Source organism: Mirounga leonina, unplaced genomic scaffold (genome assembly GCF_011800145.1).
Source record: "Mirounga leonina isolate KUSES-001 unplaced genomic scaffold, KU_Mleo_1.0 Mir_126, whole genome shotgun sequence".
In the NCBI taxonomy this organism is placed as follows: domain Eukaryota; kingdom Metazoa; phylum Chordata; class Mammalia; order Carnivora; family Phocidae; genus Mirounga; species Mirounga leonina.
In genome coordinates this window covers 34870936-34896050 of record NW_023270314.1, presented here as the reverse complement: position 1 = coordinate 34896050, position 25115 = coordinate 34870936, and the positions used below count along the sequence as shown (strand labels likewise).

Here is a 25115-nt window from a genome sequence, read left to right as displayed (position 1 = left end):
TGAATTCTGTGTCGAGGCCAATATGATGAAGGCTACATAAAAGCGAAATAAGGTGGAATCTCTACCCTCAAGGTGTTTACTGTCTGGGAATACACTTATTCCCAGTTAGCTATAGTGCAAGGTGCAATATTAGTTGAGAGAGAAGAACAAAGTATCATGAGATGTCATGTTAATGATGATTTGCTATAACATAGATGAAAACTAAAATACTTAAAATAGAATGCTATATATACATTGTATAAAGCAAAACAGTGTTCTGTGTGTGATTAAATGAATCAATTATTGATTTAGTAACTGTCATGTTTCTAAATTTGTTGCCTTCTATGTTGTAAAATTGAATTAGCTATTTTATGTAAAAATGGCTGAATACATACTTCTGTTTATTTTACATGATTTATATCCATCACTGACATAATACAGTATGGCAAAATTATTAAACTATTCATTTTACATACGTTCCTCCTTAGTATAAAAAGAATTCAAGGTGATGATTGTAAAATGTACTGGAAAATGCCTAAATTTTCCTTGATGATGATTTCTTTGGGTTTCATAATTACTTTAGCACTAAAATGAAAATTTCTCAAAGTGCAGATATCCCAATTAAGATCATATAAAGCAAACAGTAGCCTAAGAAAAACATAAAAATCATTTTTAAAACTTTAAGCTCTAAATAAAACCTAGTCCAATTCAATAATATACTAAAGATATTTTCCCCGTAACTCAAAAACCATATTTACTTTACTCATTATTCATTATTACTTATAAAAGTTAGAAGATTCTTTGAGCCATGAGAAATATAATGAGAGTAAAGATAATCCCTCTCATATACCCAGTATCGGTGAAGCTTTTCAAGAAACTATCTAACTCAGTGACCCACAGGTAATTCGAGATAGAAAACTCAGAGAGGGGAGAAGTTAAGTTTTTGAATTTGAAAAAATTCTTTTCAAACCAGGATTAATTTCCTATTCCCATAAACATTAGTTCTGAACCATGACAGAAATGCTCTGGCACATTCCATGTCAAACAGAGTCTTGTCCAGATTCTAGGGTAATCTGAAGAGGGAGGCAAGAAGGGAGGGTATTATTACTGTCTTGCTTATGATGACCATTTAGGAAATATATATAAGGGTGGTGTCTCTACCTGAGGGTCAATCATTCAACCTTCAGGAATTTGTAAAAATTAAGTAAAAATTTTGAAAACTTTTCAGAATTTCACCATATTATATTTAATGCAGTAAGTAGAATTGAGAGAAAGGGAGACAGTGACAGTATTGCTTTTAATATACTCATATTTCACAGGATGTGAAATTTAGACCAAAATATCTTAGAAAGATATCCTCCTGAATTGGTGTAGACTTGATGGCTTAATTTAGTCTTTTCCATTTTCATCTTCTGAAATATAATGTCACCAATAAATACCCATAACCTTAGCAAATGTATAAAAATTACAGATTCATTTATATGATGTTCCTATGCACAGTAGATTATTCACAGATATATTTAAGTGGAGTCTGTAACTGTCAATTCATTTTCAGGTTTGTGGGATCCATTTGGATACTAACATCCTAAAAAGTTGTTCACAGTACATTAAATATTAATATAAAGAAGCGGCCTTACCGATCTTTCATATTGTCATTCCAGCCTCTTGAAAGCAAAGTAGGTCCTAGATTTCAGGAAAATGAAATTGTGGTTTTATAACCGATTAAAAACAATAGTGATAAAAGCATTTAGAGCAATGGGTAGAGATAAATAGCCTCCCCAGCAATTTCCATGTAAGATCACATTCATGAATTGATCTTCTTGATGGATTATCATTTTCTGACCAACTGACACTTTGTCTGTGACCGATGGACATGACCTGTTGGTATCACTGAACGCACCCAGCAACAATATTATCAGTGCGTTAATGATGGCTTCCCAGTGCTTTCCTCTTCTTCCTCCCACCATAAATACCTGGTTCTCACCTTGCACAGCAACCAGAAAAATCATTTTAAAACTGGCCCCTCACTTTGAAGTTTGCTTTGATGGCTTTGAAGTATTCACAGGTTTCTGGCCAGTATTATCTCTGTTTCATACATCACAGAAAATCCTGAGAGAGGGAAAAACATTTATTAATTTGAGATGTCGAATCTTCTGTTGATATTTTTCAAATAGGCTTAGTTTTCTTTTTTAATATCCTGTTATAAATTATTGCTTTTAGAAGGTGCATATGAGACAAATGGCTAACAGGACTTTAGGGAAATATCTACTTATATTATTAATAATATCATAGTATTCATAAGTGGGGACCAATGGGTGGTCATATGATGCCTAATGTTGCCTGGAATTCCTCAAAAAGGAAACTGGCAGGCCAAGCAAATGGTACCTTAGCCCATGAGTGCGTTAATATGCTTTGACTGGTTGCTGGATACACGAGGATATAGAGGCCCACTAGAATCAAACTACATTTAAATTATTAAATGTAATATGCTTTAAACTTTAGGTTATATAGAAAACATCTCCTTGTGTCAGTCCTAACAAAGTAATAGTATATTACCCCAATTGTGAACCTCAATATCCATAGTCATTTCATCCAGCCAGCATTTAAATTATCTTAGCTCTCTGTGAAGAAAAATGGCTGTTTGGTTATATATACTGTCTTAGGTTTTGTGGCCTGGGAAACAGGCTCTGAGAGAGACATTTGCATGAGAGATGCTGGGAGAGTTAGTTGTCTCCAGAACCACACCTGTGTGGAAGTGAAGGTAGAGGAAAAGCAGCCTGTGGTACAGTCTCAACAGAGACCTCAGCTGATGACAGGGGGCGGGAGGAAGCCAGGATGGCCCTTGGGAGTTGTTCTCAAGTGAGGCAAAGCCGCCATGCTTTGTACTCCTGCATTGGGGAATCTTTGGATGTGGTGGCCCCTGGGGAGTGGGCGTAGGTTTGAACAAGGCAATTTGCTTTGACTGAGCACAGGTCCCAGAGCGGGACGAAGCTGTGAGACTGCAGCACCCAGTGTCCCCGGGGGGCTGGGAGAGTGAGTGTCTTGGTCCTGAAGGGGGGATTTCAATGCACAGCAAGCATCCACCGCATCCACCCATTCATCTTGTGATATGTGAACATAATTTCTAGGCTATAATAAAACTCCCTCTTCAAAGGAGTTTTAATCACTTTTAAGACAAGGTCAGGTTCCTTAAGGTTAGATTGTTCTTCTCCTCTTTACCCACTTTGTTGCTAGATTAAATCATTTTCTGGAATTAAGAGTGTCATTGAAGCATATTTTGAGAATGTGACTTTGAAAGTCTGACCTGTAGAAATGTGATAAATTGTGTCTGGAGATTGATTTTGCTGAGTGCTAATACCAAATCATGTAGCAACATAGTTGCACGTACTAAATACTGCCCAGGCCATATTGTTGAACTCTGCCTGCCACGGTCACCTCATCAGGATGTTTTCTGTCCTGTGACTAGTGGCTTCAGATGTACTCATCCATCTTCTTGCCCCATTACAGTTTGTGTGACTGATGTTCTGTACCCATTAAAATTGATGGAAAAGAACAAAAAGAAGAAAAATGTGCCCTTCAATTGATTGCTTCTCTGAAAGAGCAAATGAGAATTCTCTAGTACCAACAAGAGATTTAGAGTGGTGGGTTTTCCCCCATTTATTAAGTGCTTTAATTAGCTAGGTTTACTAAACAGAGTCTCCTATTTATAAGAGCCCATTATTCAGTGTGCTTTAAAATTCAACCTCCTGAAATGTTTGATCTTTATAAGATGAATTTAATGGCTGTAACATTGTTTATAGTCAGGAGTTATTTTGGTGAATTCTCAGTACTAGAATCAATTAAATCAGATGCCTTCCATGTCAGACTTTTTTTTCCCCATCTAATAAGCTATCATAATGGCTCATTTTATGTTCTGTGATAGCCAGTAATTAAATTGACCATTATTGTAAACTGAAGCCAAAACCATAGTGATTTTGGAAGACCCAATCTTTTTAGGTTTTTCTTGGATCTATCGAACATTATCTTGGTGTTCAACAAATTGCAGAATAGCAAAATATTTCTGCAGTGCTCACAAAACATTTGTTTAATTACAATATTTAATGTGGCGAGAGGGAGAAACCTGCCCACTGGCAGTTACCAGGCTTTGGCCCCACACCTCGTTCCCACTCATGTTCCTATATTTGAGTCAGACAATGCAGTGTAGACTTACCTCTTAAGAGACAGGAGAGATTCACATTTTTTTTAAATAAAATTAAAAATGAAATAAATTTGACTAAATAATATGAAATAAATTATGCTGGAAGTCCCTTGAGAGAATCTGATTGCCCACGGCTCTAGGGAATAGTTTGGGTGCTATGGATAATATGGTCCCATTAGAGCCAGTAAAGTAAAAGAATACATTCTTCCATATTGACTTGGTCCCAAGAATGGCAGGAGCTATTCCAGGACTTTGACCACAGGGGTTTATCTATGAAGAGCTATCAAATTGGATGTGGCCTAGCTGATCTCCATTTTCAGCAATATTAATTATCATGTGCTTTACAAATAGTTGGACCAACTGTGGAGCAAATGGAGCTAATCAGACTGGAATCATGCCTTTCATTTATGTAAACAATGGTCTCAACTAATACTATCCAATAGAAATTTCTATGTTGATGGAAATGTTCTATGTCTGTGTTGTTGACTGCAGTCTCCACTAGCCACAATTGGGTATTGATTGGTTAAAATGTGGCTAGTGTAGCTCAGGGAATGAATTTCTGATTTTATTAATTTTACCCAATTTAAATTCAATAGTCACATGTGGCTAGCAGCTACTGTATTGAATAGCACATGTGTAGAAATTCTGAAAGAATCATATCCACTTTTTTATTCTATGCTAGCATTTATTAAATCCCTTGTGCATTTTTCTTGAGGGAGGTATTTTGTTTAAATATGAAATGCTTCTTTAAGAACTGAAATAAAATATAAGTTCAGAAAACAAACATAAAAATACAAATTGCATGGAATAACCTGCAAAGAGGAGTCTTACAAACTGGAACACTAAAGGAACCCCCTTATATAACAGTGTTCAGTAAATATTCTTGGCACTAAAATTTCACAGGAAAAAAACAGCTTTGCCATTTTATAACTTACAGATCTTGAAAGCCTGAAATCTGGGTCATTATCCTGTAGCAGTGGGAATAAAGAATGAATTCATTTTCATCCAAATACAAAAGAGTTGCATTTCTAGACCTCAAAAATTTATAATCAGTTGGGGCGTTCTGAGAAAAACAGTTCCTTTTCAACTGCAACAGCAAAAATAAATAAAATAATAAAATAATTTTAAAACAGTATAATTAGGGAAGCACTTTGTACTGAACCTCCTTTCATACTTTTTTTTATTATGTTATGTTAATCACCATACATTACATCATTAGTTTTTGATGTAGTGTTCCATGATTCATTGTTTGTGCATAACACCCAGTGCTCCATTCAATACATGCCCTCTTTAATACCCATCACCAGGCTAACCCACCCCTCCACCCCCCTCCCCTCTAGAACCCTCAGTTCATTTCACATTCTTCCCCAATCTTAGGATTCTGCCCATAAATCACATACATTAATCTGAGAAATATTTATGAAGTACTGTTTCTTCAAGGCCCTTATTAGTCCATTTTGGTTCTAACAATACTTTCTATTATGTGATTATTATGTTATAGGTATTTGGTATTTATCTCAATATATGTGCAACTCAGACTCGCCATTCAATAGTAAACCCATTTCCTTTAGGTATAAATGCACTCTTTTTCCCTGGGAAAGGGATCACAAGCCAATCATTCTCTTCAAATCCTAATTTGTGAGTCACCGTCTATTCCTCTGTGCCCCTCATCTGTTCTCCGAGCCACCACATCCAAGCTGTCAAATCCTGGATTCTTCCTCTGCCATATTTCTTTTACCTCCACCCCTCCTTTCCTTTACTACCAATCTTCTGGATTTATTGAACCCACATTTTCTTGCCACTCATGACCTGTCTCCTTGCTTCTGGTCTCTCTACTTCAAAACCATCTTCCACCCTGTGGCCAGTACACTGTCCTTCTGATTCTTTTGCTCAGAAGTCTCTAGTGACATCTCTCCTACTGTCTACAGGACAGGGTCCACCACCTAGCTCAGAGAACGCTGAATGCCGAGAGCTTTCCACAGTCACCTCAGCTGGAACAAGTTTCTCTTCCCTATGTTAGATCACTGAATTCAGGACTTTAGAGATTGAAAAAGATTTTCAAAATCCCCCCCACCCCACCCTATATCTTTATGTTTCCCAGAAATTCTGTGAGATCTAAGTTGGACAGGGAGAATTGTGTCCCTGTTTTGTAAAGAAGGAAACCAGGTTGAGGGGATGAGAGAATAACCAAAGATTACACAGCCAGTAAGTGACCCAATTTCTGGATTCATTCCATGTTAATAAAATAAATGTTTCAGGAGAAAATAATAATAACCCTAGTGCCTAGAAGAAAGTCTGGCATAGAATAAGTGTAAAAAAAAAATAAATGATGTTTGAATGAATGAGAGAACGAATGAATGAGGACACCTTGCTGAGGCTCTTTGGAATATGATGATCAGTGTTTGAACTGGATTAACTAGACAGTAAACAGTCACTGGATCATATGAGCACAAAGGGTGCAGGCAAATTTGAGAGGACAATTAGGAAGGTATACAAAAGCAAGGATATACATGCTTCAGACAGTGGGACAGTGGGACAGTGGGACCCAAGATAAAAAGAAGAAAGTGAGATAAATTTAAAAGAAAAGAGTTGAGAATTACTACTTCTTGATACTAATTTTGAATGTGAGGACCAAAGGAGAAAGCAGAGACTTGGTGTGTGGCTGAGGGTGGTGCCCATTCCAGAAAGAGAGAAGCCTGGAGGAAGAGTTGTTTCCCTTGAATACAGATGAGCCTTTATCTGTGCTAAACCCTTTGGCATCTGATTATACTGTATATTGTCTCGTTCTCTTTATTGGATCCACGTCTAATTATTCACAGGCAAAAATATTGTTTTCCTTTATCTTTTAATTCTCTATTGTTCCCATGGCACCTAGTCCACTGTCAGGCAAAAAGTAGCCCCTCCAAGTAGTGTGGAAATTGATTAATTTGAATATGACATAAACACAATGTAATTGAATTATCCTGCATCCTTCATGAAAGTTTAACTTCAGCACAAGTTGTACAACTGCAGTAAACAGCTCATCTCAAAAGTACTGGCTGCATTTTTCCAAAATGCATTTTGCTGCTGATGCTTTTAAAAGCAGAATAGAAGTGCATTAAGCAGCACTAACTCCTTCATAGAGGAAAAATTGCTTGGATTCTAAAGACTTTTTTTTTTTTTTTCTAATTTTCTAGGGAGTACTAAGGTGAACATTGAAACTTCCTCTACCTTTGGGCACCTAGGGGGCTCAGTTGGTTAAACATCTGCCTTGGGCTCAGGTCATGATCTTGGGGTCCTGGGATAGAGCCCTGCTCAGCAAGGAATCTGCTTCTCCTTCTCCCTCTGCCTTCCCCACCCCCCGGCTCAGTTCATTCTTTCTCTCTCTCTTTCTCAAATAAATAAATAAAATCTTTAAAAATATAAATAAATAAACTTCCTCTACCTTTATAACAAAAAGCTTTCAAGTTATAGAGCTATGAGTAATGTCTTTCTCCCCCCGGCCCTGTTTTAAGCTATAATAAAATAAAATGGCTGGATTATTGTATGCATTTTAATCATGTGATTGATTATAACTACAATCCCTAGGAAACTAAGACTTTATCCATTAATGCTTATTTTCATTGTACCAATATCAAAAACATGGCATTTGTTCAAATGTAGCTCTTATAAATAATTGGATGCATTAATGAGTTTTTGGTAATATGAGTAGTAAATTAACCCAGTGGTTGATAGTGACTGTCCAATTAAATTCAACACAGATTTCGAGTGCATTCCAGGTGTGAGGCTGCTAATATAGTGGGGCTCCAGAGGTAAATAAGTAAGACAGGACCTGCAACACTCCAGGGGCTAAACATTCTTAAGATAAGTCATTATAGTGAGAGAAAATGCAACCAATGACCAGGAAAAGGAGGGGAATTGTAACTAAGGGAACCACACCAAACACAAAAGCAAAAATAAAACCTCACAAAGAACATGCCATTTGAGCTGAACATTGAGCAACCAGATGGGGGTGTGACATTCTGGCCATAAAGACAGTGAAAGTGAAGGATCAGAATTTAGGGAATCTCAAGTGTGTGAGTCTGGTGTGGGTGGAACATAGGGGACTTTGGGAAAGGCAAGAGGAGTAAGTGACCAAAAAGCAGATTCTGAAAGATTGTGGCAGCCTGAAGGGAGTGAATTTTCTTCTATGTGCAGTTAGAAACCTTCACATGATTTTGTTTTTCGAGAAAGGGGTGGTAAGATCAGATGTATGGCTAGCTCAAATGAGTGAAAGTTACTATTAGCCAGGTAAGTATGATGTTCACACTAGTTTTTAGGAGTAGAACCATTTTCCCCCCAAATGAAATGAGAAGCTTTCATACATAAGACAGAGTTGCCTGGCTGAGTCTGAGAAGTTGAGGAGGGTGGACTGAGCATGCCCCAAAGTAGCCCCTGAGGCTCCTACAGGTGTGAATGGTTAGGAGGCCAGAGGTTAACAGAAAAATCAAGAGAACTGATTATAGGGGCCAGGACTGCCTTGGAAAGGGTGGCTGTAAGAGGGACCCATGCCAGAGCATCATGATTCAGTAACTGACTCCAATGGAGATTAGGGAGAGAAAGGAGGCAGAGAAGTTTCTGATGGGATCGACTGAGGAGAGGGCAGTGGCACTAAGATCAGAAACACAGGAGATAAAAAAAAAAAAAAAAAAAGAAAGAAAGAAAGAAAAGAAAAAGAAACACAGGAGTTGGAAGAGCAGGTATTCAGGAATAAAGGAAAACTTATGCGTGAGACCTGAATTCCAAGGGTTTGTAGAATAGTGGGTGTCAAAAACTCAGACTAATATTGGCAGCTTAGCTCACTGATTTGAAGGTGTTAAATATCCAATTACCCGAAATCGTGTCAGCACTGTCCAGGTTTAAGTAAGGTGATGTGTTTGTATTTATTACTTTTTTTTTCTTTAGTATATCCTGGAGCTTTGTTAGCCTGATCTTTTATACCAACATTTCAAAACAACTTGAGAAGGTACTAGAGGAGAGGCTTGACACCTGGCATATGATCCAGGCTGGTGTAACAAATGTTAAAATGTGTTTTCATGGGCAAGTTAAAAATGTGCAGTTTAGAGAGTAGTTGAAACTCCATATGCCTCTTTTGGCCAACACAGTAATGCAGCTTGTGGAAATATAAATGAACATTCAGAAATTGGAAGCATGCCTTTGTCTAAAATCTGGGCCATATTTAAGCCTTCCTATACACTGCAACCTTTCAATTAGCCATTACCAGATTTAAGTGTAGAAACATTTAGCTAGTGTTGGATTTTTCATCCTGTCTATAGCTGAATAGATTCCATAGCCAAAGAGATGCAGTGTTTTTAATAGCTTTTATGAACAGACTTATGCACCCCCAGATTCTGTTATTTCAGAAGCTCTTATGAACAAGGCTCTAAATTGTGAATGCTTATTAGACACTATAAATCATTTTGCATTGCAATAAACATCAATTAAGTGTACTTCACATGCCATAATGCATGGACCAGATTGATTCGGTAGACAGCACAGCTCAGTGTTACCTACAACCAAGGGTATAGAAAAAGAATAATAAATTAACATTAGCTTAAGAAAAATGAAAACTTCTGGGACAATTACAGTTTTACTGTTTTGACCGAAGGGGGAAAAATGACCTTTGTTCCAAGAGATGTGACTTGAACAATGCTATTCTGCATGAAATTGAGAAATTGCATACCTTCCCAACCTGACGGATAGTTTGCGTGAGATCTTAGTTCTGCTTCATTAAGCTCTGGTGAATGAGTGGTGAATTTTCGCTATTTATACATTTTCTGCCAGGCTATCATAAACATAGCCTGCCTAGCACATGTTTTTACTGTTGCATTTTAATTTATATATTGGTTGCAGCTTTGACAATTTATTCAATTGAATAAATACACTCCTTTTTAAATAGGTATTAGGAATAGGTAAAAGTATACACTTGGTACTTTTTATAATGTTTCATGTTAAACATATAGTCTTTAACAGTTCTAAGTGTTCAGTGAATGAAAATAAACTTGTATTTAACTGATTTCAAATTCTCTAATGCATAAATTTTAACAGGCTAGACGTGAAGCTTAATAGAGAGGCATTTCCTAAACAAACTTTTTTCTTGTTCAATTTGAACAAAGCAAATCTGGAGAAAGTGAATTGTTCACAGATGAATTCACTTGGATTTTATTTTGAGAAAAAAATTCGCAGCAAGCTGTCTGCACCAGTCTTCTTAAAGCCTACTAGAATACATTTCTTAAATATCCAAATGTGTCTTAGAAATGGTGTAGTATTTTGAAGTAACATGTTACTAGTAATTGTATAAATGTGTGTGTGTTGGAGTAGGGGTGGAGAAAGAGGAAGGGAGAGGGGGAAATGTTATTCTATAACTGCACTGCTCCTCCCTTGCATTCTGCTATGCTCTCTTGAGTGGGAATGAAAAGAGTAGAGTTATGCCTCCCTGTAAAACGCACATATAACCCTCGATGAGTGGGTTCATGGAGATGTGTCTGTCTGTCACCAGTAGACACCTCCATGTTGCTGGGCTGAGGAACAACAGAGTGCATCTTGAGGGTTCATTGGACTTTCAGAGTGTTCGGCCTGATTCCTTCATCTGCAGGGGTCTCTACTACTTCTGTGGCTGTCCCTTCTCAGGCACAGCTGTGTAGCATCTCTTCTACACTGGACAATGTTCCGCAGTTTCCCGTGTAATAAAGTGGACACTTTCCCTGAGCCTTGGCCTTTGGAGACAGCCCAGTCATTTGACTAAGGCTGCAGGGAGACAGTTTATGCCAGCGAGCCAAAGACGAGTAGCACAGAAGCAACCACTGAACTATATGGGCACAACTTCCCTAAAGAGATCAGGGAGGAGGCTCCTGACAACCACACCTCTACACATTATTATCCCGCTGAACATTTAATATAGATATGTATTAGCCAGATGTAACCTATATAAAAACAGGGAATGACATTGAAATGCTCCTTCCCTTATTTCCTTACCTTTATAAAACCCTGCCTCAACTTCAAGACCCAGTTTAAATGCCACCTGCTTCATAATGACTTCTCAGAGCCTTAAATAGAATAAATGGATTCTCCTCCAAAAATCCATAATATTGTCTGTGCCTCTGTTATTGGACTTTTAGCAGGTGCTCTGTATTTTCATTGAGTACGTGTCATCTTTGTCCTCTAGAGCAGGGCCTGTCTCTTTGATGTTTGCTTCCCTTGCCCACCCCACTCCAAATCACACAGAAGAGTGCTTTGCATGTAGTAGACGTTCAGTAAAATGTCATTCACGTTCACATTCAACAACCCGCACGTTGTGCTTCCAAGGGTTAGCCTTTGATAGTGGCACTGATCGCTTTCAGTCTCATATAATCTATGCCATGTACATCTTTTCTGCCAACTGGCAGTTGAGGTAGGCTTCTAAACTTGATTTTCAGTTCTATTCAGGATTAAATACAAGTAAATTAACTTCTAAACCAAAAGGTCCTTGAGGGAAATATCCACTTCATGTATCATTTTTTTATCCCACAGAGTTGCTTAATACAGAGCTTTTAACAAAATAGGTATTCAGTGTTTGTGGAACTAAACTGTTAAGTCCGGAATACCTGTAAAACTCACATGGAGCCTCTCAACTGCTGCGCATGCATTTCTTATGTATATTTCTCATAGAAAGTTAATGTACCAGGAAGACTTCATTAAGTTTTCATTATGCTTTAACTCTAAAAAGGTATTGACATGGTTTAGAAGTCATTGATCATTAGTCACAAGATGCTGCTAATCTCTCTACCTGAGTAAAACAAATGAAATTACCCAGGTAAAAAATTGGTCATCACTTAGTCATTCCTTCAGAAGAATTCCTACGCTATTTTTAAAGATATGCATACAATGACCCCTGCCTAGATTCCAATTTTTCCTAGCCAATCTGTGAGAAAAAGGCAGAAATATTATCAAACTTTGCCAGATCAAGTAAAAAAAAAAGTCAATGAAATTTTTTGCAATAGATAGAATATGTCATAAAAAATTGATGAACACAATTATGTGTTAGTAATTCTGTCATTTTTTAAAGAAAATAGTCTTATAAGGAAACACAAGAATTATAGTAATTCAACAGTGATATTAACAAAAGCAATTGACTGAGTGTAGAAGGACTGGGGTCCAGCTACTGCCATATCCTGGGCACATCCCAGTTACCTTGCAGCCAGGATGGGGTCATGTATCCTGACATCACTTCTAGTTAACAGACACAACCCATGATTCCTTGCCACCCTACTGCGAAATACATATTCCTAAAGAATAGCTAACTCGATCATTCCATACTCAAAAATCTTTACTAGATACCTCTTGTCTGTAAAATTGCAAAAACAGTTATGATTAACAAGGGCTTTAAGAGTTCATTGCTTTGATCAAACCCACCTTCTCCTTAACCTGTATTTCCCAATTCCCTCAAATATACAAATGCCAGGCTGGACAGCTGACTTCCAACTTTATTTTGCATGTTGCCCATTCCATGGTCTCTGCCGAAAACATTTTTCAACCTGAGGTATGCCTCCCCAGCCCTGAAGGCTTTTCTAAGTTCCTCAACTATACTTTCTCAGAGTCCACACTACTATAATGTATAGTATAATGAAGTTCTTCGCACACTGATTTATATTAGAGGTATTCAGATTTGGGGTGGGGGGGCTCTCCCTCGTATTATAATATCTTTGAAAGGAGCCCTGTCTTGGATTTTTGTCTTTCCACAATATCTACTACAATGTCTTACTCATTGTGGATATAAACCACATAATCCTTAAGTCAACAAATAAGAACACACAGCACCTTGGAGGGCACAATATACACAGCGGATGTATAGAAGCTTAGAATGAGAATATTATATGGTGATCACCACATTTATCTCCAACATGTGACTCCCTTGATAAATCAGATAGTAGGGTGCACTGTTATATATTTAATTTTAAACAGAAATGGTAGGTTACTCATACTCATTTGGCATTAAACAAGGGTCTGTTTCCTATTCCTGTTGAATTGATCATCAGAAAGCACCTGGATTTAGACACAGTCTCTGATAAATTGGAGGACGATATACTTTCCTTCCAGTATTTAAAGATCCTGCATCAGTAAGATATAGATTAGCCATTTCCATCTAAAAGGAGGCTCCAATCTGGCCAAATGTAAGGGGGATTCCGTAGAGAGGGCACCCCGGCTCTGGGGCACAGAGGACAGCCAGGCCTCTCATGACTTCCACAGTGAATCTATTGTGAAGGTTGGATTTGCATCTCCAAGGACACCATGGGAATAGAATTCATTTACTTCCAGAAGTGGTTTCTTTGTCCTCCACACTCCATAGCACCAGCCATGTTCAACTAGAATAGTCAAGTGCTCATATGCCAGCACAGTCTGGAATGAACAGAGGAGAAAAACACATTCAACAGATGACACAACTGATCTCTGCAGAAATCCAGCTGAATGCCAAGAGAATTAGACCAGTTCTGGGCTTTCACTGCACTAGCTTCCAGAAAAAATAGAATGTGGCTCTCATATGTTGGTCAATTCTATAAAGTAGAAAAACTCAAATGCAAGTGAAGAGAAGGGCCACCTGTGCCTACTCACCATTTTGGTTACGATGCGGTTCAGTGGAGTCATTCATTCAACAGTGGCTGGCGAAGCACCGCTAGACGTGGGAGCAGAATACTTAGAACATAATACGCACAATTAATATGCATTCTGAAATCGTCGTTGTCATAGGTTTTTTCCTTAAGCTTTTTTTTGCTATATATTGTTACTTTTCCTCTTCTGAATTAAAGACATATTTTGCTGTAGGGTTTGCATATAAGAATCTGTAAGTAAAAACAACCAAATACTAACCTACATATTTTTAACTCTTAAATTTACTCATCTGATGAATTCACTCATCACTCTTACAAAGAGTAAAGACAGCATGGAATAATCAAGATATGTGATAACTGGCTCCTGTTTAGAACCATTTGGGTTCCATTTCATTGTTAATGTGTGCATGAATGTTATGGTGTCTCTTTTACTTTTTGTCTGCTAAGATAGTGAGTGAGTGTGAATGGACAAATGTCTTATTCTCAAATTATACTTCTTTCTCTCTAAAGGCATGAGAGCAACCTTTAAGTACCTGCTTACATCATTTGTTTTGTATGTTGTGGGGGGAGGAAGGACCGTATATGGGGTCAGTGTAGAAGAAATGATATGTTTAAATTACGACATCCAAACGCATCAATAAACAACCACAGAGATTTCACTTCCACCTTACTATGCATCTGATAAGTTATTTTTCTTTTTTCTAAAATATTTTTTACAACCAAGATACTTACAAAAATGTGCATATTCCTGAAAAATTGAGTAAGCAAAGAAAAGCTAGGAAGAGATATTATATGAACAAAATTAGAAATGGAAGACTATGTTGAAAAAGAGCAAATATGCCCATTTGCTTCGGTCAGATTAATATAATAATAACATCATTATCTTTTTGTGTTTGAGCAGTGTTCCTCTTAACACTGGGTTCTTTCCCTGTCTTCATTCCACTGCAATAGTCTTGCTCTATGTCTGGACAATTATAGTGCTAACTAGCCTCTCTCCCTGCCTCCAGTTCACTGTGGAATTGGTGATGAAGAAGAGAAGGGTGTGAGAAATGTTTATTTAAGACAACTCCAATTTCCTGCCAACTGTTTATTTTTAGAATCTCGCCCAGTGATACTTAAATATAGCTTAAGTTACAACGTCACAGTGTTTTCACTAAATACATGCATGACTCCTTTTAGCGTTCTTTTTTAAAATAGCCTTGGTTTCAATGCCATTATCGGTTCATTATCAGGGTATTGTTTGTTTCATTGTCCAGCATGACTGTCTGATAAAATCCTTAATTATTAAATATCTGATAATACTACCCAAACTGCTTTAATTACAGCAGACTTTGTGCCTTGTTTTATTACATTTCATGCCAGAATGAACCTGGCCAGGATCTTTAATAAGGCCATATTAAATCCAGGCTAGAGGTTAAAACTCATGAGGCAGCCTTGATTCTCTGCCTATTGTGTAGAGAATCTCATCAGAAAAGCCCCAAACTTCATTAAAGACTGCTGGATGTGGGCCCTCCTATATTACCATTTACTTTAAGGGCTATCACTCAGGGGTAATTATTGGTGTGCTCCTCATGATCCCTGTTATATTAAGGCAATTTCTACACCTAGGTTAGGCATTAATACCGCCATTATCTCCAACACAAATCCCCTGACAGTTAGAAAAGCAGGAGAAATTACAGACGGATTAATCTCTAGTGCCCGTCCAAAAAGAAAACCTTCCCCTAGAGGATAGGGAAGGCTATGTTGAACTCAGTTAAGCTGTGTTAGATGTAATGAAAAAGAGCCCCCTGTGCCTGCCTCTGTCGGAGACGTTAGATGACCCTTTCTCAACTTGTCAATATCCCTTTTGGGCTTTCCTTCTCTCCACTCCTACAAGGCTACTCTGAGTCTCATGGCATCTTTAAATGATTATGTTTGTGCTTAAAAAAAGAGAGAGAGAGAGAAACAACTGAGCTTATCCATGTGGGAAGGCTGGACAAAGTAATCCATTTCATACAAAAAGCAGAAGAAAAAAAGAGCCCAGTGTTTTCATAAATCCTTTATATTTCCAGTGTGTTTTTCCAGATGTGTTTGTGGGTCTCTCACCATGAACCATGCCTCAAAAAGCAAATCCTAGAATGAGGACAGAGAACCCCACTATGCATAAAGGAGTAGGAAGACAAGAGGATGCAGCGACTTGGCAGGTCATCCCCAGTGCACCCTGCTTCTCCTGATAAGGATACCTTTGACAGTGGCTGATGCTGCTGTCGACGCACCTCTGTGCGTGCTGCAGAATCACTGGGCTTTGGGAAGGAATGATAAGGAACACAATGAATAACTAACAAAGCTCATTTGATGAATGCAGTCATTTGCGGTACAGCGAAAAATAGCTTTGCTCCTGACGGGAGAGTGGCATACCTAACCACAAATATTATTTGTATCCTTCAATGACATATAAGGGCAATAGTAGACAGGGTGAGAGTTTGGTGGGCAGGAAGTCTTAATTTATTACATTGTAATAGTGTAGAAGATATTGACCCAGAAAAGAATTTTTTTAATGCTGTTGGATTCAAAAACAAATGAGTTTTTCGGGGTTTGAAGAAAATATTTGTCATAATATCTTCTTTCAAAAACCATTAGAGTTGAGATCAATATCCCATGTGTCCTTTATATAAAGGTGTTAAGGGATGGGTCACAGTTGAACTATTTGCCTCCATGCTACCGAAATGCTGTATCTCCTCACTTTATTCCTGTCCTACCCAATAGGACAAAATGAAAGGAGGTTTTTTTGAGTGTACAAGGTTGAATGTGAGGGACTTTTGGGGTTCTGAACTCTTTCGGAGGAAACAGTTGGATATATTTATCACTCTGATGTGGTTTTAGCCATTTGCCCAGAACACAGAAGTGGTTTGCAAGTTGACTAATCCACTCTCACCTTACCACAAACCAGAAATATAAAACTGTGACCCTCAGCCAGCCAGGAGCTGCAGCTTCACCCCTAGTTTTGATCTACTGTCTAGTGATAAGGGGTAGCTCCTAAGTCATAATGCAGAAAGCCCCAGGGAGCTCTGCACTTTCTGGCCAAGTAGTAGCAACTATCAAGTGAGAAATCACTGATTCCACAAGTCATTTCTAATTCATCATGTGTTCCCTTTTTTGTTGGTGAATTAGTTGCTATTCTGACTGCAAGTTTCTTTTCCCTTTTAAATGACTTAAGTAGTGTATACCTTCTATAACTTCTGATGATAACATTCAGTGAACAAATATATGTGAACACGAACCAAGTGCCACATATTGCATTTCACTGATGGAAAAATTGAGATGACATCTCTCTTCTAATGGAGGAAGAAAGAGCATACAAATAATTACAATGTAAGGTAAGTGATGCTGTCATTGAAGTATGGGCAAAGTACCATGAGAGCAGAGAGAAGAAAGGGACAATTTCAGAGAATATGCAGCTGATCCCCAGAATTGTGGAATCCAAAAATGAGTCAGTGAATATGTAGAAGGACCTCCCAACTTAAGCACCTTTCCCTTGGATAAAGTGATTGGATCAGAAAATGTTTGGGAAAATCTTCCATGGATTTAGATGTACCTTAGAAGGAAACTCTTTTTCACCTATAGAAATTAAGGGAGTGTTTTCCTGTAAAAGACTCCAAAGTATCGTTGCTCTCTATATACCAAGCCAAAAACATTGAGTTAAATATGAACTAACTGAACATCAAAAATAGGTATTCTTTTTTTTTAAGATTATTTATTTATTTGAGAGAAAGAGAGACAGAGAGCGAGCACGAGCTGGGAGGAGGGGCAGAGGGAGAGGGAGAAGCAGACTCCCCACTGAGCAGGGAGCCCGACGTCTAACTCGATCTCAGGACCCTGGAATCATGACATGAGGCCAAAGGCAGACGGTTAACCGACTGAGCCACTCAGGCACCCAAAGACAGGTATTCTTGACTGAACTTTAGCTACAAAGGAAACCACCAGAAAGACTCAAATGTTCATTTCCTTTGCTAAAGGTGTACTTTCTTTGCTTGCTCCCATTTATCCACTACAAATATATTATGCTTAAGTAATAGCCACACTTTCCTAAATAAATTATTATCCTGTTTCTTCCTTTTGTGGTGTAGGAACTATGATTAGCATTTTTAAACTTTCTGGGTCTTTTCTCCCCACAAATGTAACATACACTTACTATAATGCAACCTTTGCATAAATGCATAACATACAAACTAAATGTATTCCATAATTTCTTTCCCTAATCTACAGTGACTCATTAGAAATAATCAGGATCAATTCTATCACAAACAACCTAGTAAATCTCTTTTTGCTCCCTTTTGTTTTTTGCCTTTGATTTTTGTTAGTCATCGGACCTGGGGCTGAGTCATAGCTGTCCTTTCCTTAGGGATATTGTGGTACTAGTTTTCCAGAATTTCACAATGGGACACTAAGTGAAGAAGTAGTTCTCTTCAGAACTGGGGGTTGGGAGGGATGGGGTGGCTGGGTGATAGACATTAGGTAGGGTATGTGCTATGGTGAGCGCTGTGAATTGTGTAAGACTGATGAATCACAGACCTGTACCTCTGAAACAAATAATACATTATATGTTAAAACAAAAGAAGAAGAAGAAGATAGCAGGAAGGAAAGAATGAAGGGAGGGAAATTGGAGGGGGAGATGAACCATGAGAGACTATGGACTGTGAGAAACAAACTGAGGGTTCTAGAGGGGAGGAGGGTGGAGGGATGGGTTAGCCTGGAGATGGGTATTAAAGAGGGCACGTACTGCATGGAGCACTGGGTATTATACGCAGACAATGAATCATGGAACACTACATCAAAAACTAATGATGTAATGTACGGTGATTAACAACAATAAAAAATTTAAAAAACATAACATAATAAAAATAAAATAAAATAAATAAAATTTAAAAAAAGAACTGGGGACAGTGTTTAGTAAACTGACTTTCCTTCTAAATATTTTAGTAACATCATGTTGCCTAACTAACCAGCTACAGATTAAGGTCTTTAAAAAAAAAAAAAGTATGCTGAGAACAGCTGAGGAATTACAAAAAATTACCTTAATTAGTGAAAGAGCTAGATGACTTGATATTAGCCAAAAGTATAAAATCAAAGACTATCAACTTATCTTCTTGCTAGTGGCTTGTCTATGTGTATCTCATTCCAGATGTGCATAGATTATTTTCTAACTTCTAATTTGCCTACCAGTGAAAAAATAAATAGTTTGAGTTAAACACATTGACTTGTATTGTCGTGTTCCTCCTACTAAGTAGACTCTGTCATAATTTTTGAAAAATTTCTGCCTAAAATTTGGATTTTTTTCCCTTTGTGTTTCACATTAATCAGTCCAGATCCATCTCTTGCTGCTGTTAGTGTGTCTGCTAATTCTTATGTGCCACAGACTAGAAAATCAGATGAAATCTTACTAAACTGGTCTGTAAAATAAGAGTATATCAGCTCAGAGTTAGATCTTAGAGATTCCTCTTTGCATCAGGCCTTGTCATTTGGCACAAGGAGTTTCTGACATTTATTTTCAGGGTCCTTCCAAACTTATTTCTGGGTCTCTACTGAGCTTTTTATGAATTTGCCAGAAATTTTCCAAATTCCTTCTGGATTTTTGGCTATAATTGAGATCTCTACATACAATCTTTCACCAAGTTCCATAATTAAATAAATCACTTTCATTCTTAACCAATTGGTGATAATGGTGATATGAGAGGTCCAAATAACTTTGATAAAGATGCTCCTCATGGAAGAAAAAAAAATCTGGGATTGGGTAGTCTCTTTTACTGGCAGGAGACCTTCCTCCATGTGATTCGGGGACCCAGGCTCCTTCCATCTTGTATCTCTGTCCTTCTCCCAGCGGCTTCAGTATTCTTAGCTTCCAGCCCATAGAGAAGGAAAAATAGGAGAATAAAAAAACCCGACCCACTTCTTAGAAGTCCTGGCCAGAAACAATAGAGATTTCTTCTTCTCTTACTCTGTTGGTGGTAACAAGCCACATGACCACACTTGGACACAGTGGAGGAGTCAGGAAGTGTAGTCTCTGGCTCAGCAGCACCCCAGCCACAATCCCACACCGGCAGAGGGGGACATTTTGGTGGAGAGCTAGACATCTTAGCCATAGGTAATAAACAACCTAGGAATCAGGGGAGATGTACAAATAGATAAGACTATGTATATAGAATAAAGTCATCTAGCTCTACCAGCATGCAAATTACCTACTTAGCAACCCTCTTGATTGAATTAATCATGTGCTCTGAGTATTGTTTCCAGGAGTGGTGATGGTTTGCAGTGACCCCCTCCCAATAAGAAAGCTGCCTGTGTAGAGCTGTGGTGACAAAGAAACTCTCTTACTGACAAAATGCACCCATGTGGCAGCCTGCATGAAACAACTCAGATGTTATTAAAATATGCACATAGCCCAAGAACAAGAGTAATTTTTGAAACTATTTTTTCTTCTCTTGCTAAAATTATTTAAATATTTTTATTTGGTTTAGCTATTTATTGTTATACCTAACAGGTGATTCAAGGAGAAATGTGAAACTCAGTCACTTTCTAAAATGAATTAGTTCTGTTGCCACATCTGAAAATATATGAGGGTGGCTGAATTTAGCTTTCAGAAAGGATTTTTTCTTTACTTTAGCAGAGAGGAGGATTTATCTATTGCTTTGTTTTTTGTATCATTGCCTTCTAGATAGAAGGTATTTAATAAATATTTGATGAATTTAAATAGGCCTTTTGATGATGCTGATGATGATTGTGATGATTTTTACAGAAACTCAGAGATAGTTGTATGGATTAATGAATGCAGGTTGAAATTGTTTTAGCTCTTATGATGACCTATATCATCATAATAATAGTCATTATTGTGATTATTATAGAGTGATGATTATAAACATAAATCACTGATAAAAACATACCAAGAATATATTTCATTTAAAATAGAATGTGCTGCTTTTATAAAAATTTCTTTATAGAAGTCCATTTGCTTTAAGAACACATTTTAATACTTAGGATCCCTTTAAGCATAGTTAATTGTATTTCTAATAAACTTCAGTACAAATGATAGGTGACAAATTATATCATCAGTAAGTCAGTTCAAGGAATAAAAAGTACATCCATTTAATAACTATTATTCTGTAATACTTATTAAAAGACCCAATTCTATTTGAAATATTTCCTATCACACAGTGCTATTTGTTGATCAACTGTGACAGAAGATGATAGGTAGACTTTCATTGATAGATATTATTTTGCTAGGGCACAATTCACCTCCTCAGTAATATGAAAAACTAATGCGCTTTCTTTTTTTTTTTTTTTAAGATTTTATTTATTTATTTGAGAGAGAGAGAATGAGAGAGAGCACATGAGAGGGGGGAGGGTCAGAGGGAGAAGCAGACTCCCCGCTGAGCAGGGAGCCTGATGCGGGACTTGATCCAGGGACTCCAGGATCATGACCTGAGCCGAAGGCAGTCGCTTAACCAACTGAGCCACCCAGGCGCCCGCGCTTTCTTTGAAATTATTTTAAAAGGAAGTATTACAGGATCATCCTCTCTCTTTCCCTCTGCCTCCCTCTTTCTCTCTCTCTCTACCATGATTTATGTTAAGATAACATTAGCTAACATTTACTAAGTTTTTACAAAGTATGCCAGGTGTCCCTCTAAGAGTTTTAAACATATTAACTCATTTGATCTTCCCAACAGACACATGCGATGGTAGTAATATCACTTCCATTGTAACAGGGAGGAAACTAAGGAATGGAAATGTTAAATAGCTTGCCCATAGTCTTCACACTGCTAACTGGTAGAGTAGAACTTGAACCCAGGAAATTAAACACCAGAGGACTTGCTCTGAGCCACACTAAAGCTGCCTCTCTATTCAGAACAAGCAAAATAGTGATTTTAAGGTATTTTTTACATAATAATTTTTGCAATGTAGCTAAGTAAGCACGGTACTACTGAGCAACTAATAATCACATGGAATGTGTATGTATCCCATTACTACATATAAAAGACAGAAATAATAGTAGCCATTGTTTTTCTTGATTTGAAAAGTGTTTTTTTGATTTTAGAAGACTTTTAGAACAGTTAATACTTGAGGGAAGGGGGACAGTTGTGTTATTTTAATCAGTCTTATAAGTTAACTGAAATAGTAAGATTTTTTTTTAATTAAAGCAGCCTAGACACCACTAAAAATATGTTCAATTGAACCATATAAAGTCATGGTTTTAGTGGGTCAAAAATAGTAACATATTGGCAATTCCACATGATTCATCCATTGCCAACTGAATAGCCCAAGTATTTATTAAATGGTGGGTCAGAAATATTGATGAAGAAATGCAAAGATTCAAAAGGAATAATATGTGGTCCTGGTCATGAGGTTTTCAACGTGAATGTGGGAACAAGGCATACTTACCTGTAAGTGGAAATTATAGCCCTCAGGAGATCATACAGAGTGAAATCACGTCCAGCTACGCAGCCTAGAAAGCTTTCCCTATAAAACCAGTAGAGGCACAAGGGCAGGAAGAAAGCTCCCACCCTTTTAGAAAGGACCTTGTAACTTCACTGTCCCCCTAAAGAACACTTCTGTGTGCCTGCCTTACTTCAGTAGCCTCTGCCTATTGGCCCCACAGAAGCTGCACACACTCTGAGTCTTTCACCCTGATTCAGGCTTGCACTGTTGCTAACAACTGCAGTCATGCACTTACCGACTCCTGGTGGGGCACTGGTAACCTGCGCCAAACCCCAACCTCGGTGCCTCCTTGTCTCTATCTCCTGTATTCACTGGCGCTGTCCCCAGTACCCAGGCAGATGCCTTGATAGGATTCATCCTACCAAGTGGTCAGGTTATAAATATCATATAATAAAATCTTTCAAAGTGACCAAAACAGTTAGTGTTGTAATCTGAAGGAGTGAGGGTCTTTGAGAATCAAAGTATTAAGAGAAAACTTCACTGACATGGGTAAGCTTTGAATGCAGTTTTTGGAAAGAGCGGAGTGAAGGGAGCAGCACAGAGGGGTACGTGGCCTGCAGAAGGGATAAGAGATCATCCAGCTGGAGCAAAGAGTTCACGTAGTTAGAGATAGAAGAGAAAATGGCTTAAAACAGTTTGTGTCAAATCCTCAGTGTTGGGCTGAGGGTGAGTCACAATTACTCCTAGCCACCACATTCTGAGCACCTGCTAAGTACCAGGTATTTGACCTACGACTTCTCCAATTGTAGTGAATTAGAGAAATGAATTATCAATTATGTAGATAACAAGTCGAGATCCAGAGAGGGTAAGGGTCTTACCAAAGCTGAATTTTAAAATTATTTTCAGTTAGTCACTTTTAAAACATTTACTGTATAACAGGTTTAGATCTGAGTGCTTAACAAAAATTAACTCATTTAAACTATGCAATAACCTAATGAGGCAAGTACTTGCATTATTATTGTTTTCATCTTCTGTTAAGAGTTAAATGAGATACCTAGGGGTTACCTAACTTGCTCGAAGTCTCACAGTTTATAAATGGTGGAGCCAGGATTCAAATTCAGGAAACATTGTTCCAGGGTCTGTGTTCTTACGTGTTCTGCTAATAGTCATAAAACCGAGGGGTAGAGAGACACCAAAGGTTGTGAGCAGGATAATTACACAACCAAAGTGGCATGTACGTATTATTAAATACTTAAATGGGAGGTCGGGTGGAAGATTACATCTATAATTTTAATCTGCGTTGATTGAGGGTTAGGTTAGGACAGTATTGGTGAGGACAAAAAGAGAAAAAAAATGTGAGAAATATTACAAAGAAAGAAGCAATTGTGAGAACTAATTGGATATGAAAGTTAAGTGAGAAGGAGTGAAATACGATTCTGAGGATGTCTGTCTGACTAGCTAGAATTATGATACAACTATCTGAAATAGAAAAAAATTGCAAGAAACATTTTGTATCTGATTTTGTGCCCAGGCTGGAAAGTCCAAGTAGAAGTATCCAGTGAACCACAGGAGATAGATAGCCCAAGGGTCCATTTTGTATTTAATGTGCTTATATTACATTCCATAGTGTGTTTGTGGATCTGTTTCTCCTCCCTAGAAGTGATTTCTAGGCTCTCATCCCTTAGATTCATCAATGCCTAGCACTGGACCTGGTAACATAGTAGATGTTCAATAAGTATGATAGAATGAATAAGAATTACATAGATAATAATGATAGCTGCAGCCTTGAGTCTTTAAAAAAAAAATAGCAGAGAAATGAGGCCCAAATGCCCGATTTCTTTCTTCTGGAGATTGTAGTCTCAGCTCTATATTTTCTTAATAGAATCTAAAACTTGCAACCTATGATATTGTAGAGTACAATAAATCACTGGGCGTTTACGAAATATTACCTTAGAATTCTCTTAATGGTTTAGTAGTTGGAATCGATACATGCCTATTACTTTCGTTTCTTTAATTATGTTTATCTAGAACACTTGATTGCAAGGCTGTAAGTGGCGTGGAAACACAAATTCTTTGCAGCTCCAAATGGTATTGTAGGAAACTCTCAGAAGAACATTCATGTACTAAAAGTGACTCTTAATCCTTGATTATAAATAGCAATGCGTTTTGACGCTGTAGTCTCCTGAATCTAAAGCACTCTGAAAAGCAGACTGATGTGGTTCGAATTTTATTTAGTTATTTATCTAATACATAATGTCATGAGAAGTATGATTCCTCCTCTATGCTTATCATGTTTGAGATATGTTAGAATCCTGGAATTCCTGAGTTTTGAACAGAATACTTACAGGGCCTTTTCTACTTCATTCCTTTTGCTCTTTTCTCCCTCTGTTTTCATGTTTTGGCCTCCAGGGGTTTATGTTGTCTGTACCATTCATTTGATATGTGCCACTTGGTATTTTAAGCTATCCTTTCATGCACAGGGAATTTCAGCTCCTTGAGGAAACGGTGTCTCAAGCTTGGAAAGATTCTTCCCAGTGCCTCCAGCCCACATCTCTACCACACCTGCACACACACAGAACATGACCGAATGCCATTAATGGTTGACAGCCTTTTGAAACCAGTCTTTTAAAGCCCCCTATACATTGATTATTGTGATTGTACTAACATTGTACATAAAGAAAGAAACAAGGGGCACCTGGGTGGCTCAGTCGTTAAGCATCTGCCTTCGGCTCAGGTCATGATCCTGGGGTCCTGGGATCGAGCCCCACATCGGGATCCCTGCTCAGCGGGAAGCCTGCTTCTCGCTCTCCCACTCCCCCTGCTTGTGTTCCCTCTCTTGCTGTGTCTCTCTCTGTCAAATAAATAAATAAAATCTTTAAAAAAGAAAGAAAGAAAGAAAGAAAGAAAGAAAGAAAGAAAGAAAGAAA

The 25115-nt window shown here is 37.8% G+C and overlaps 1 protein-coding gene across 2 annotated transcripts in view; it reads left to right on the top strand.

The window, feature by feature from the left end:
- Positions 1 to 25115, top strand: part of PDZRN4 (PDZ domain containing ring finger 4) — a 351915-nt gene that overhangs the window by 230180 nt on the left and 96620 nt on the right. The gene's annotated exons all lie outside the window — the stretch shown is intronic.